The 16763-nt window shown below is 41.6% G+C and overlaps 1 long non-coding RNA gene across 2 annotated transcripts; it reads left to right on the forward strand.

The window, feature by feature from the left end:
- The first annotated feature begins 873 nt into the window (after positions 1 to 873).
- Positions 874 to 13587, forward strand: LOC148685607 (uncharacterized). Of its 2 annotated transcripts, XR_015950167.1 has the most exons (3): positions 888 to 1377; positions 7243 to 7360; positions 12911 to 13587. It is a non-coding gene; the product is annotated as an uncharacterized LOC148685607 (long non-coding RNA). The 2 variants fall into 2 exon arrangements; XR_015950166.1 differs by lacking the exon at positions 7243 to 7360 and having other exon boundaries at positions 874 to 1377.
- Positions 13588 to 16763: the final 3176 nt, after the last annotated feature.

Raw genomic sequence — 16763 nt, forward strand, 5'->3', positions numbered from 1 at the left:
GGGGAGGAAGGGAAAGGAGAATGTTAGCCACTTTGAGACTCTTTTGGGTAGTGATAAAGCAGGGTATCAAATCCAAACTACTCCTCCTCCTCCTCCTCCTCCTCCTCCTCCTCTTCTTCTTCTTCTTCTTCTTCGGGTAGTGATAAAGCAGGGTATCAAATCCAAACTCCTCTTCTTCTTCTTCTTCTTCTTCTTCTTCTTCTTCTTCTTCTTCTTCTTCTTCTTCTTCTTCTTCTTCTTCTTCTCAGATTCCAAGCAACTCCAAACATTGTTTCTGACCCTCTCTGTGGCATAAAACAGACTGCCCACCTCATGCTCTGCCCCCTCCTCCAGTGGCATTAGCCATCCCTCCAAGTTTGGTGTCCTCTGCAAACTGAATGAGTATTCCCTCAATTCCTTCACCCGTGTGAAGACGCTGAACAACAATGGGCCAAGGACAGAGCCCTGCAGTAGCTCAGTGTACCTTTGCTTTCACTCACATGTTATGTTCATGATGGGGTAACCTGTGACTCTCCAGATGCTCCACTACATCTCCCATCATTCCTGACCATTGGCCACACTGCCTGGGGCTGATGGGACTTGGAGTCTGACAACAGCCCAGTATGCTGAGGTTGAGATGTAGAAGGTTCAGATTCAAATTTTGGCTCGGCTCAGCTCAAGAGAGCAGCAACTCATCATCACCAAAGTTGCTGCCAAAATGAAATGTGTTTATTGTAGACAACCTTCAAAACTGGCCAGAAATTAAAATAGTGAAAATAAGTAAAGAATAAAGTGAGGTGTAAAGAGGGAGGTGAATATCTCTTTAAGGAAAGATGAACACCCTGATTTGTCTGGGTGCATTCGTGTGTGCCTCTGAACAGAAAGGTGGTCCTTAACAAACCAGGAAAGGACTTCCTGTGTTTTATTCTTCGCTAGCAACCTAAGATGGCTGCACTGAACAAAATAAAATGATTTTAAAAAAGAGGGGAAGGCAGATCCCCTCATTCCAGAGTGTTTTCGTGCACACACAAAAATGGCAACCTGCAGCAGAGCACAGAAGCAGTCACGGCCAGCAGGGGACTCCCCAGCCACAGTCACGGTCGGGGAATTCCTCCAGCGAGATCCAGCAGCAGAGGAGGGAATGGGTTTACTGCAGCAAAGGAAGAAAAGCAAAGAAAGTAAATAAAGGAAGTTGGGAAGCTGAGAGGAGGAATGGCAAAAAAATGGGAGCTGCAGTTGGATCTTGCAACTTTCGAGCCAGGACAGAAATTCAGGAAGATTTTCAGTTCTTTTTGAGACAAAACCACACATAGTGGTCCGAGTTCAGAACTGTAGGATGCATTCCTGGCAAAGTTTTTTTTCCCTTTTCCTTTAATAATACCAGCACATCAGCATCAGGTAAGTAACTATATCTGGCTATGTTGAGTGTCATCTCCATCACTTGTGTGTATGTAGGGATAGATAATCACTATGGACCGAAATCTCCCCCAGCACATGTGGGGACTGCAGATGAAACCCCAAATAAATATTGTAAGCATGACTCCTCATGGCCTTCTCCAAAACCCTGTCACCAAATTGTATCTAAAAATAATAGTTGAAAGTGAATGTGGAGGTTCCCGTCAGGCAAAACCCCTGAGAACTTTCAAATGGATCAAGAAGAATATCAAGAAGACCAGTAAACTTTCTGAGGGGTGGGGTTGCCACATAACCCTATCCTAAACTGATTGTGTTAGTGTGGATTAGAACTATGGTAGAATGCATCTGTTCTTCTCCTTGTTAACGCTGAGTTGGAATTCGAAAGCCTTCCTGTTCACCTGGGCATTTGATAATGGCTAAAATATATTTCTCCTGAAAACCTTGAAATTACTAAGCTGTGGGTTTATTTGATTTTCTTTAAATGTTTCCAAAGTCCTTGTACTGTTTTCACAGTTTTGCTGTTTGCTCCCTTGGTTTTCTTTGGGAAGAAGAAGAGAGATAAAATAGTATAATGGATATATTATAATATAATATAAAGCTTGGCTGCGGCGCACAGGCTAAATCTTTGCACGGCACCCATCAGGTCCTGTATTTAGGACCACCTTTGCACATCAAAGCAGTGAGGCATTTGCCCCAGGCATCTGATGCTGAGGGGTGGGCTTGGAAGTAGTGGCAAGGGGTTGGAGAACAGAGCTGCGTATGCCCATGTGGTCTGCCCTGACTCCCCCAAATTCCCCTGCTGCCTTTCATAGAATTGTGGGATTTGGGAGGGACTCTGGGGGTCATCTAGTCCAATGCCCTGCAATGCAGGAATCCTGCCCACAGTTGTCCCTGAGTGGGCTCGGACCACCAATCTTCTGGTTAACAGCTAGGCACACTGACCCATCGTGCCACTTGGCCTGAGGAAAGATTCTGCCTGTCACCAGGAGTGATGTAAGCTTCATCTGCCGGTCCAGTCGGCTTCTGTATAAGGGGGTGATGATGCTTTCTTGTCCTGTATCTCAGTCAGGAAAATATATTGGGCTTGCACGTGCCCCAGGTGAATGAAGAAGGAAGTGGTGATTGCGATCTCAGTATTCACCCACCCACAACATCATGAGTCTGAGTCACACACACACACACACACACACCACACCATTGCCAGGATGGCCTGCAGCTGTTTCTATCTGTTATCAAATGGATGTACGGCAGGGTAATGTAGGGTATTTCAAAAATTCAACCAGCTGAAAATGCAGCCCCTGAAAATTTGCCCCCCGCCCCAAATGCACTTGATCTAGATTGGATGTGGACTACACATAAAAAACAAGTCATCTCTAATGATTCTAGAATCAAATACTGCATTTACAATGCCAACGATTCTCCATCAACATGTGCATTGCCAGTAGCAGAAGCATTTCCCAGCATCTGGCTTCTTTCGTGTTGTCCTTTCCCATTCTTTGAACGCTGTTTGCCATTTCACATACAAATTGAAGTGCCTAATCTTATGATACAGTTAAATATTCGTGACAATATTGTTTTTGGGGGGTAAACCAATATGTGGATGTGAAAAGACATGGAGTGAAAGAATGTCAGCCGAATTGGAATATTTGTCGTGCTGTGCGTTCTCCTAAGAGTTGAGTTGTGTGCTAATGATTTTTAACATCTCAGTTTTCCCTACCATCAATTATTTGCTGAAAGCCATCCAGATTGGCTTGTACATGCCATTGTGTGTGCAGCATGGAAACATGAATTAAAACTGTCAGTCTTTTGATCTGCATGCCAGCTCAACAGTGTAAACGCTTATTGTAAGTACTTATAAAGACCTCTCTGTGTTCTTCAGAGAACCAATTTTTTTTTGCCCCTGTGCCTGTTTTTATCATTTTTCCCTCTAACACTCCTTTTAAAAATGACATTTATTTGTCAGTAGGAGAAATAATCTTGTCAGATGTAGTTCTTAATTATAGATTCTGAGCTATGTGTTTTATTCCTCACTTCAGGATACAATCAAACAGCAAAGAAACCATGTGTAATATAAATTAACTATTAGCTTCAGCTTCTTTTAAATCCTCTGCAATTACTATTAAATCTCTTTTTCACTTGAGGGTGGTGGTTTACTAAATTTTATGGCTGTGATTTGTGCTCAGACAACCAGTTCTTTAAAAAATGGAGAAAAGTATTTTATTATCATAATGCATTTGCCCCCACAAAACACATTCTGGTCTTGCGTTATTACATTGAATATTCCACTACAGAATAAATGGAAGGCATTTTCCAGCAAGTTTCATGGTTCCTCCTAAGCCATTCCTTCATCACACTCCATCTGTTGCTTTATCCATCTCAGCGATATCTAGAACTGAACTGAACCATCTTCCCCAGGGTGAGATAATACAATTTTTCACAGCAGCTAAAAGATTTGGCAACAATAATAGCCCCTTGAAAGTCCTCTTCCAAATAACTCAGGAGGAACATCGCCACATCAGAGGTTAGCCTTATACCTGCTTTTCGAAATGATAGCCCTACAACTTCAGTCCGATAAACATGAACACATCTCACCAAATGAGATTTAAAAAACAACCCTGCTTGATTGTTACAGCATCTTCAAGGGAACCGATTTACCAGGGTGGCTAACCTGTGGTTTTCTAGCTGTTGCTGAACTACAGTTCCCATAACCTCTGATCGTTTTAGTTGGCGGCATATGGAGGCCAATGGGTTAGCAACCCCTGTGATGCTCAGCCTGGACAGTTGGGGGCAGTGTGCTTATGAATAGCTGGAAACCCCAGGTGGGGAGCATTCTCTTGCGCTTGGCTCCTATAGGCATCTGGTTGGTCTCTGTGAGAACAAGATGCTGGACTAGATGGGCCTGATCCACGAGGCTTTTCTTATGTTCTAATACTATAAACTAATAGCAAACTCTGAAGTTACTCCCACATGTAGAATTTTACCTGTAGAATGCCCTTTTCAGGAAGCTCACCTGTTGCCAAGCATGAACTTTTTTCACTGGGCAGGGACCATTTGAGTTGCCCATTTGTATCACCTGAGCTGGGTTTGTTGATACTGAATATTTCTATATCACTCTACTGGTTTTCAAACTTGGGGTGTTTCATTAGTTTGACTGTGGCCTTGAATCCTGACTCAGATTCTGAAAAGGGCATTAGGGTGCCACCAATGAAAATGAGAAAACATTAATTTGTTGGTGCAATCCCAGACATTTTCAGAGATCCATCTTCTGATCCAGAAATGGTCCGCCCATTCCAAAGTTCTGCGGGGTCACAATGTGCACATGGAACCCTGTTCAGTCATGTGTCATGCAATGTCCTATGTGGGCACCACCATTGTATCTTAAGAGCTTCCCCCAGCTTTGAATGGCATAATGCAGCCGGTATTTGCCTAGAGCTCCCTATTGCACCGAAGTCCTGCATGTCCAAACAGAATCTTTTGAAAAACATCAGTGATACGTTTTTCAAAATATGCACTTGCCTATTAAGAACTGGCTATTCTGGGATCGTCATGTTAATTTATCGGGTTCCCCCTCCCACATAATATTCCAAGCCAGAACAGCAGACACTAAATAGTTTTCAAAACCCTTGCCTTGGACACGATACTATTTTGCCTTTTATAGGAAAAGTAGAGTACCCAAAAATGCAGTTCGATTATGAACGCTGTCTCTTGCTCAGTTTATTGCAAGAGAAATGAAGTCTGTTAGTTCTGTTTAATACAAAATTCTCCTGTAATTCCGTTGGCCAACTTCTTTTGATCCCAAAGATAACTTGCTCTGGAAAATTTCAGGAGACGAGAGGAGAATGGCTCTTTTTTCTTTTCTTTTTCTTTTTTGGAAAATTCAAAATCTAAACAGGGTGAAAGTATGTCCCTCAGCAGTTTCTATTCTTCTAACACAGTGGGCCATGATTCACTTTAAGATTTCGTGTGTTGGTGAATCACTCAGGAAATCAGCCTCTTCTGAGTACTGTATATAAAATTGTTTTGGTGGTGTAATGTTTCCTGTCCAAATTTAAACAAAGAGAATACAAACGGTCTCCATAAGATCTGGAGAGTGTAATTGCATGTCCAATTCATAAGCTGGGCTTTCCATTTTGAAAGTTTTAATAAACTTGCAAAAAATGGGCTTGCAGCTCAGTAGTAATAATAATAATAATAATAATAATAATAATAATAATAATAATAATAATAATAATAATTTGTACCCCACCCATCTGACTGGGTTGCCCCAGCCACTCTGGGCAGCTTCCAACATATATAAAAACATAATAAAACAACAAACCTTAAAAAGCTTCCCTATACAGGGCTGCCTTCAGATGCCTTCAATGGATCCAAAGAGCTATTCAAAGGCTTGCAATCTTCCTCTGACCCTTTTGAATGGCAGATCCCTGATGCCACATTGCAAACTGCTTTTGAAGCTTCCCTCATATTTGAAATGCATGTCCATGCTGCGTGGGGGGTCCATTTGCCAAGAGCAAAGCTGAAGCAAGGTGCCTACTGGTTTTTGAAGATGCACCTGTTTGCACAGGCATTCCCTTAAATTCTCAACCCGACTCTCCTCTTTGAATAGCTCTTTTAGTTTTATAGGATTCTTTTATTGTGCACTTTAATTATGGGTGCTTACAGTTCAATGCTTTAATTGGATTGTGTGTTTGTGTTTTAGTTATGGGTGTTCATATTTCAATGTCTATGTAACAGGTTTTTTATGCTTTGTAAACCACTTAGAAGCCTGTTTTTGTGTTAAGCTGTATATAAATTAATTAATACATAACATTGTTATTTTACTACTACCAAAGGGACATTCCTTTTATCTCTTGACTTGAGTCTCCAGTTTTAATTGCTGTGCCATTTTAATGGGATTACTTTATTGTGTGTTGTAATTACGGGTGCTTGCGTTTTAATGGGAAATATGTCGTGTTAATGCTTATATATCTGTGTAACAGGTTTTTATATTTTGTAAACTGCCTGGAAGCTTAATTTGGCTTTTGCAGTACACAAATAAACAAACAACGCTGTCTCTGGTGTCAGGGGAGGAGCAGGAGGCCGGCAGTCAGGAGTAGTACCAGGGTGTCAGGGCTAAGGAGCAAAGCCTTGACACCAAAACACATCAGAAGCCAGAAAAACTTTGTCACTCAGGCAGATCCCCAGGCCGAATAGGAAGACTTGGAAGCTCCAAGTGACCAGCCTGGGGGGTGAATCCAGTGCATCGCTGAGGAATGCTTCACTGCCCTGGAAAATACGCCAGATGGCAACTGTGGGACTCATCACACGTGGTAGCTACATACAGAACCAAGGACTCCAGGGCTAGATCTACACAGCTATTAAATATGCTCTGAAAAACGCCCTGCAAAAAAACCACTGTGAAGTTCACAATTGAAAATATCATTGAGTTGCAATTTCAGCTCTATAGTGCCACCTGGTGTCAGAGTGTTATAACACATTTATAACACTGCATTTTGACTAATGTAGCTGAGTGCCGGGTTCCTGGCCACTTGCACATCACCCCAAAAGAGGACACAATTGCTCAAAATTTCCAAGTTTAGAAATATCTGCCGCAATTTAGAGAGAAATACAACACATCTCGCCATAGTGGGGAAGACTGTGACCAGGTGACCTGTGTGCTTGCTCAGTCTGCAGTCCAACTGCTAAATGTTGATAAGCCACTTTAAGGCTCCTAACCTCCCTGCTTATGAGTCTTTATCTTTAAACTAAACTTGGACCAGGCAGTCCTTCACATAGAGAATGGTATTCCAGAAGGTAGACACATAGCTACTGTAAGCCTGACAGGTGGAAGTTCTTGTACTTTTTCAGAACAAGGACCTAGCTGTAAGTGAGGCTGATCCCATCAGATCAACACTCCCTTAAGGGACAGATCCTTTCAGCACCTGATCAGGGGCAGAGTGAGGAGGAGATGCTACAAGCAGAATGGGTAAGGTACCTAAGGCCATCTGCCTTTATGAATACAGGCAACCCCCGTATGTCCGGGGGTTGCATTCTGGGTCATTGTGCACCTGCGTGAAATCATGCATAACTGGAACAACCATTGAAAAAGCCTGCCCTGCAAACACCCCATTCCATCTCCTGCCCCATCCCCCATCCCACTCCTTTGTGATATTTTTGTGACCAGGTTTGGCACGATGCACGTGTGTGTGGTTGTCCCCATATCAGACACAATGCCTGTACTTCGTTCTGTATTTGCCTTCTCATATTAAAGTCTTGTCCCTTGGATGGAATCAATAAAATATACATCAGATTCTTCTTTGTTGTAGCCCCCATCCTGCAGAACTCCTAACCCTAGGAAATCTGACTGGGTCTCTCCTTTCCTAGTTTTCAGCCCAAGATTTTTGTCGGACTCTAATTAGCTGACTGTGTTTTACACGGCACTGAGCTTTGGTTTTAGTCTGATCTTACCAAAGGATGTTTTTTAAAAATTTTCATTCTAATGTAATATAAATAAGTAAATAAGATATATTTGAGCAAAGCTATTTTTTAATAAAAAATGCACACCATATACTTGTTGCTAAGCCTATGCAACATTTTAAAATAGATTTGTGCCCTCATAGGTGATTCTGGTGTTGGGTGCTATTGCTTTCCTTCTGTGGCAGTTAATCCTGATGAGAAGGTTCTGGCACAGAAATGAGAGCCTATTAACAGTCTGTCGAGAATTATATTGTATTGAACCTGGTGTCTGACGCAGAATACATTAAAAATCTATAGGAAGCAGGTAATTGGGAGGAAAAATTAATCCTCCATCAGCCTTTGGTTGCTCTTCTCACAGCAAGTGTATTGTTCCCCCTCAGAAGTTTATACGGGCATAAATATTTCACTTTAATGTTTCAGAATTCATTGACTTTTGAGTAGCATTTACGATTCAACGTGACTGATGTTTTCTTCCTAGCTGGCGCTGTATTTTTTTAACCACAATGGCTGCAATACTGCATAGTCGAGCATACAAAGACCACTGAAATCAATTGCAATTAGGTTTATTAAGTTCCTGTAAAAATTTTAATACAACATTTTTCTTAAGGAGAGAGGTCATTAAATAATAGTTTTAGTACGCTGCCTCATTTGTAGGAACAACTCGCCATGATTAAATTCTCTTCCATCCGCATTTCCACAGTCTCCTTTCTCTTTTTGTTTCAAAAAGCACACAGTGCTAGCAGTTCTGATTTTTAAGCAGATTTGGTCACACGATCTTGGTAAGTAGTTCTGATTCATTCTGTAATGACTCAGATACTCCTGATTCCGTGGAAATTTATGAAGTTTCATGCCTGTGAAGCAGTTTTCAACACATGAAACACTTTCTGTATGTTACAAATGGGGAAATAAGCTGAGAGATTGTGGCAATCCTGCTCTGCTGTTCAAATTTACCCATAAGCTTTGGCAACTAACAGTGAATCCTGAACTATAACTTCCATCATCCCTGGCCATTGGCCATGCTTGCAGAGGCTGATGGGAGCTGTAGTTCAGCAACATCTGGGATTCCAAAGCTTTCCCGTGCCTGGTTTACCCAGATTGGCAATGGCTCTCCAAGGTTTCACACGGGTTTATCCAAGCCCTACCTGGAGATACCAGGAACTGAACCTTTACCATTGAGCTATCGCCCATCCCCATAGCATTCCCAGAGAGCTGTCAGGCATGTGTTGTTGTTGGACGGGGGAGGTCAGATGCTGCTTTTGGCAAAACCAGGCAGAGGGCCTTCTTGGTAGTGGCACCCGCCCTGTGGAATGCCCTCGCATCAGATATCAAGGAAATAAACAACTACCTGACTTTTAGAAAACATCTGAAGGCAGCCCTGTTTAGGGAAGTTTTTAATGCTTGATGTTTTGTCGTGTTTTTAATATTCTGTTGGGAGCCACCCAGAGTGGCAAGGGAGGCCCAGCCAGATGGGTGGGGTATAAGTAATAAATTATTGTTATTATTATAAATTATTATTAGAACCTATTTGCCCTGCCAGCACAGTTCCCACAAAAACCTCCTTGAGAGGTCCGGAGGGTGGCAGCACGAGAACGGGCCTTCTCTGCAGTGGCTCCCCGTCTGTGGAATGCTCTCCCCAGGGATGTTTGCCTGGCGCCTTCATTATACACCTTTAGGCGCTAGGCAAAAATGTTCCTTTTTAACCAGGCCTTTGGTTGATCTGTTTGACATCCTATGCCCTTTTAAAATGTGGCTCTTTTTTGGGTGGAGGGTGTTGTTATTGGGTTGTTGTTTTTATTTTGATTATATACATTGTGTGTATATAATCACACAATGATGTCAGAGAAGTTCCCTCAATGACACATTGTGGTTTTTATGTTGATCTTTTATGTGAACCGCCCTGAGACCTCAGGGTATAGGGCTGTATATAAATTCAATAAATAATTACAAATCTCCAGTATTTGTTATTCACTTAGAAACCAGCTCTTTAGCTGCCCATCACCTCAGACCCTCCAAGTGTCTCCTTTCCTATACAGGGCTGCCTTCAGATGTCTTCTGAAGGTTGTATAGTTACTTACCTCCTTGGCTTGGGGGCCAACATTTCTCTGATCAAAATAGGGATGTCCTAATAATAATAATAATAATAATAATAATAATAATAATAATAATATATTATTTATACCCTGCCCATCTGGCTGGGTTTCCCCAGCCACTCTGGGCGGCTTCCAACTGAATATTAAAAACAGTACAGCATCAAACATTAAAAACTTCCCTAAACAGTACAGCATCAAACATTAAAAACTTCCCTAAGGAAAAGCAGGACATTCCGGGATTGAATCAGAAACCGGGATGGCTTCTGTAAATCCGGGACTGTCCGTGGAAAATAGGAACGCTTGGCATTAGATTGTGTGGCCTAGAATAAAACCCAATATATAAGAAATGAAAGCAGCAATGGAAATACAATTTAAAATCATCAACATCTAGCACCGCTAACAGGCAGAGAAATCGCCATGTGGTGCACCATTTTTAAGTCGTCTGTGGAGAGGAACATTTGAGAACCAGCAGCATAGACAATGTTAGGGAAGATGTGGGGTGGAGTGCTCCTGCTTTCCTCCCTCACATAATTAGTACTGTGTGGTTCTAAATAGAGCTAGAGAGGTAATGAGTTCCTGGCAGAGGTGAGATTCAAATCAAAGACTTCTTGACTTCATAGTCTCTTAGCTGCTACGCTACACCAGTTTCATCAATGGATGAAATACTTCATGTACTCAGTTTAATTGGAATTTCAGGAAACATGCCTGATGCCATTTTTCTTGCTGTAGAGAAGTATATGTCTCCTTGTATAAAACAGACAGTGCCACAGTGGCAACATTGAAGGAGATGCATGGCATGCTTCTTCCTTAATTTGAGAAGCAATGCCGTCAAGTGATACCCAAGTTAGGGATGCTGCAGTCTCACCTTGTACAAAAATGTCACAATTAAAACAAGAACAAATGATAAGGACAATCAATCAATCAATCAATCATAACATAAACCACTAAACTTCACCACTGACAAAGTTAACAAAACAAAACAGTCACCATCCTTTGTCTATTTGTAGCTGGAACTTGTCTGTAAGCATCAACGGGGGCTGAGACATGAAAAATCTATTTTGTCCTGGGACATCAACGCAAGTTCAGTTTAGCAAAGTGTTCTGAAGACAGGAAAAGTGAGAAACTAAGGCTGTGTACACAATGTACATTTAAAGCACATTGCTCCCTGCCCCAAAATCCTTTGAACCACAGTTTGCATGTCACAATTGTCACAGAGCTACAATTCCCAGTTTTTCAACTACAATTCCCAGGATATTTTGTGGGAGGTGGAGCTTTAAATGTATGTTATGTACATGACCTCAGTTAACTAAATGCATGAAGTACTGGGTTGTTGCTCCTGTCTAAAATGCAAAAGTGTGTGTGTGTATGAGAGGGGGGGGGGAGGGAGGGAGGGAGGGAGGGAGAATATTGACCAGCTACATTCAGGAGCACCTACTAAAAATATCTGAATAATGTAAAACTTAATATGACTCCTGTACCTATATAGCTAAATTATATTTGCATGTTGAGAAATGACATCCTTTTCAATATTGTTATTAAAAATCATTGGAATGATGCCACATATATCCCATCAGAATCAACAGGTCTCGCTGCAAAACTAATGATATAATCCATTATGGAAGATAGGCTGTGAAATTCCGTTCCTGAATTATACTCGCAAATAGAAGATGAGCTAGAAAAAATACTCCTTTAGGAAATATCTCGTCATGACTGAACAGTTTCCTATTTACGTTTGGGGTAAATCATTCTCTGCTGATCTTACATACATAGATACCAATAAAAAACGAAGGAGGGTGTCTCATACGCACACTTTTAGAAATTTATTTACTTATCCTATCAAGAGATAGGCAGATCTGTATCACACTGCTTAATGGCCTGGAAAGATTACAATGGCATACAATTTTTACCTTTGGCCACATAATGGTGAGTTATTGTTGGAGAAGCATTTGCTTGACACACAATAATAGTAACCATGCTGAAAACAATTGGCTATCACAGCATTGTTTAAACTGCATTTTAATCGCACAAGGCAAGCAAGTTCTCTTAGTTAAAAACAGAATAAAGTGTAGCCAACAGGGCTGTCGTTGAAAGGCTGAATCTTCGAATGGGTTGCTGTAAGACTGGAAGGATGACAAGTCATGTTCCACAAAAGTGTTCCATGTTCAGCATCACCAAACTATGTATTACAATAAAATTAGGAACATGGGAAGCTGGTATAGGTAAGGTAAAGGTAAAGGATTCCTGGACAGTTAAGTCCAGTCAAAGGTGACTGTGGTGTGTGACGCTTATCTTGCTTCAGGCCAAGAGAGCTGGCATTTGTTCACAGACAGCTTTCCAGGTCATGTGGCCAGCATGACTAAACCGCTTCTGGCACAACGGGACACCATGAAGGAAGCCAGAGCACACGGAAATGTCATTTACCTTCCTGCAAAACTGGTATATACCAAGTCAGACAAATTGGCCCATCTAGCTCAGTATTGCCAACACTGACTGGCAGCAGCTTTCCAGGGTTTCAGGCAGAAGTCTTACCTGGAGACACCAGGAATTGAACCTGGCACCTTTTCTATGTAAAGCAAACAGTGTACCACTGACTGTACAGGCCATGGTTTGTGTACATTTTAATAATTATTTAATGGTTATTAAATAAAAGCTCATAATGGCAGAGAAGCAATGGCATTGATGATGAGTCTCCACCCCACCCCATAGGCATGGAAGCCACTTTTGGCAGTTTGTACTCTTTCAGTTTGTCTTCTTCATGCCGACTACCACAGTTAAAGGACATGAAGGGCTTAAAGAGCATTTGTTAAGCTGACACAACTGTTCATGTGAATGTGACTCTAGAATGACATGATTGGTATGCAGTGTAGAAAAAGAACAAGACGTTCACTTTGTGAGAAGGAATGTCAAGGAGCTAGGAGAAAAACTTTTAAGTAATGACTCTGATAATGAAAATGTTTTGCTTTTTTCAGTGATCAACAGTTTACCTCAGAGACACAATACCCTGCATTCAGCAATGGGTATATATAACGGTCTCCTATCTACTTCCTTCCATCAAATAAATAATACTAAGGTGACGTTGAAGATATTTACAGCAGCTATGAATTTCTCCATGCAACCCTTTCTGACAAGACTTTCTCTAAGTATTTTTGTCGCATACAAGCTTCTACGGCACTGAAATGTGGCATGCTAAGAATAATATCCCTGGAATATCTCAATTGGCCTCAGTGTTTCTAACCCAGATATGAATTTGATCCTATGACAGCAAATGTACTAAATCAGATTCCGTACTAAACAGATGACTCTTGGAAGAAGAAGAAAAGTGCACTAATTGACAATGACATCACCCCGCTCTGAATCAAAATTATGGCTTCTAGATCCACTTTACAGCCAGTTTCCTTTCCCCAGGCATCACTATTGCTTCTTTATGAACTATCTCCATCGTTTACAAACCATCAAAGGAAGTTTTAATAGGACTTTGCTTTTCAGTTTGGCAACTGCTGCTCTTTTCCCCCATAGTTGCACCATTTGTAGCTGTGTTTTTTTTGTTTTGTTTACTGTTAAACATACATTTTAAAGGCATTTGCACGAGCCTCTGCACTTGCGTCCTGAGACTTGTCACTTTTCAGCCAATAAAGTTCTGAGAGGACTCTAGGCTGTATCCTGCTCTGAGAACCAGAAGAGTTGGGTGTGGGTTTAGAAGATTCAAGCTGGTTCACAACACAGCAAGCAATAGCATCCAGCTGTAGCTGCAATTCTACACATTTGTGGGAGTGTCTTAATTAATTCAATGAGCAGAAGTGCCCATTTCCAGCCAATCAGATGCCTCTTGAGGAGCCACTGGCCTTGATAACTTAAACACACTCGAAAGATATAGAAGCAGCAAAGTGAAAATAAACAATAAAAATAATGAAAATGTTAAAATACAACGATTATACAAAACTTTTGACAAAAGTTTAAAACTCGATTTCCAAAAATTGAACTGAGCAGAGCTGGGCTGGATTTTGATAGCCTCAGGTCCACTCAGGAATCAAATGTGTCCCTCCTGCCATAGCAGAAGTCTGGAGCTTCGGAGCAGAACGAGCAGGAGATACTTAAACATAGGTAGACTGGCTTGCCATGTTTTGAAATAAGTGGTGTGAGAAAGGGGACTCTGTAGGCCCATTAAGTCCAGAGGCTAACATTAGCCAACTGCAAAACTTCATCCCCCTTCTGGCAAGCGGATTAGTGCTATTGTGGGGAACAGCTTCAGCACCGTCTCCTTCAATGTGACACGGGGATTCTCACCCCACCCTTGTCAGTGTTGCCAATGCAACAGCTGGGATGCTGTCAGTGCCAGGCCTAAGGTGTCAAATGCAAACACTGCATACCTGGGAAGTGTTGTCTCTTACATCTGTTAACAATGAGGACAGAGATGAAAACTTGATTCCATATGTGCTTCTTCGAAACTGATGCCTATGTATCATGAAGAGCAGATCTGTGTTGCAAAGCAGCCAAATATTGTCAGCATAATGTAATATTGTTAAACATTTTCCATTCCATTAGCTTCACATAGCTGCTTAACACAGAAAGAATTACACGCCCTTTACCTCGGGAGTACCAGTATTATTATTATTATTATTATTATTATTATTATTATTATTTATACCCCGCCCATCTGGCTGGGTTTCCCCAGCCACTCTGGGCGGCTTACAACAGAAAAATGAAATAAAACAATTAAAAATTAAAAGCCTCCCTAAACATGTGTCATTGGGATGCCTTCTGCCCTTCCAGAGTCATGGGATGGGATGCAGAATATGTTGGTAAAACAGCCCCAGGATCCTCAGTCAACTACCAAGGGCTCATGCCTGCTCCAGATTGGACTTAACCTGCCACCTATTCTTCCAGTTCAGTTATTACTATTAGTGAGCATCATTTGAAATTTCCCACAATGCTATGATGTAGCATCACTCTGGGGAATTGTGGGAAATTTTCAATGGCAGGCAGATCATGGGTGACCATTGAAGAGGCTACAGGGAGCCTCTAAAGCAGGAGTGGATAACCCCCTGTTTGGGGGCCTAATATTCCCACCAGCACCAAAGACTCTTTCTACCCCCACCACACAGATTTTGGCGGAAGCAACAAAAAGGGGAAGGGGAGAAATCAAAGTAGAAACAATGTTCAGATCGATGGAGCCCAGCACCCTGATGGAGATGCAAATTGGCTTCTCCCCGGTCATCAGATCAATCATTTGAGTGGAAACAGGACACAAATCCAGTCTCTTCAACTGATCAGTACGGACCTATGTGCAAACGAAGGGCAAACAAAGCCCTTAGCCAAGAAAAAGTTGGGTCATCCCTACTCTAAAGCAGGTAAACCACGTGCAGAGCAGGGCCAATGAAAAATGTGGGTTGGGTAGGGACCCAAGGGCTGGATAGGTAGGCCTGGATTTGGCCCCTGGAGGCTGATTTTTCCCACATGACAGGCATTGGGATTGTGTATGGGAATTAAAGAAGCCAGAGGGGATAAATCACCTATATAAGCGAATGGGGAGTAGCAGAAGAAGAAGGCATCAGGCCAGGAGTGCTGAACAGAGTCCATAAAAGAATGCCTCACACTTCTGGAACAATTCAGCCCTCAGCCATGCAATTTTTAACTAAGAAAGACTACCTTTTTTTTCTTCTCAAAGGTGAGAGTCATCGTCTGCAATTTTGTCTAACAAAAAATATATCCCGCAGCCACACTGGATAGACTTCTCAGGATCTCTGCAACTCCTTCAATAGCTGCCATTGTTTCTGAACAGTGGGCCACTTTCTGAAGGTTGTCATCAGAGGCTCCATCCTGTGCAAAATGCAAGAACTGTACGCAGAGCCCTCCATCCCCTCAAATCCTTGTCACAACAAATGAGCAAAAGCCCATTTCCTTACTAGTAAAGGCTGTGATTTAAGGTTTGAGAATCACTGTGTGTGTTGTATCATCTCTTCTTTTGCTGCTCCAGAGCTTCTTTGACCTCTCTGCATCCCTAACCACCAATCAGATTTCCCCAAACTAGGTTTGTCCATTAGAACAGGACACAGGGTACCAGATCCTGTGGTGTTTTGTAGAATTAGTTGTAGCATTTTCAAGAACTGTTTAGACGGTGCAGATGAAACCCCTGTGAATTTTTATATAAATTCCCTGCAATGCTTTTACAGCTGATGCTGGCAAAGCTGCAGTTATTTCCTCTTCTACTAAATACACATATTTTATTGTCAATTAAAGCTACTATTTTGAGCTGCAGACACAGCTAGCTGTAAGGCGGAAAAAGCATGTGAGGAATTAGATGTAACTGTTGGAGGCTCTCCCAACATTCTCTGTATCCTTCTGCTGCTAACTATGTATGAATATAGTTGAGTATATCTGGAGATGGTTGTAGATTTCAGCAAAATATTCTTGACGTGCATTGTGTGAATTTGAGAGCATATGGTCGAGCTGATTATCAAACAGTCCTGTGGGGATAAACTGTGTGATTACTAGTAAATTTAAATTGTCCTTGAGTAATTTTCTCACCACCCATTCATACAACCAAGATAATTAAAGGTAATTTATAACACAAAGAAATGGTAGTTATTTTACATTAGTTAAAAGTGTGTGATCATGTACAAAAGATTGATATTACATGATAGAGCAATGGGAGGTGGGTTGGTTAAAGACACCTGGGGGACACATTTAACACGCATGACATAGATAACATACTTTCCCTTCTTGAGCCACCCTCATAGTCACAAAGAGGATGTTTAATGAGTGGTTCATTTTCCTTTTGCTCCCATTTTACCCTTGACCATTACTGTGTGTATGGAACCAAGA

This window comes from Zootoca vivipara, chromosome 5 (genome assembly GCF_965207765.1).
Source record: "Zootoca vivipara chromosome 5, rZooViv2.hap1.1, whole genome shotgun sequence".
In the NCBI taxonomy this organism is placed as follows: Eukaryota; Metazoa; Chordata; class Lepidosauria; order Squamata; family Lacertidae; genus Zootoca; species Zootoca vivipara.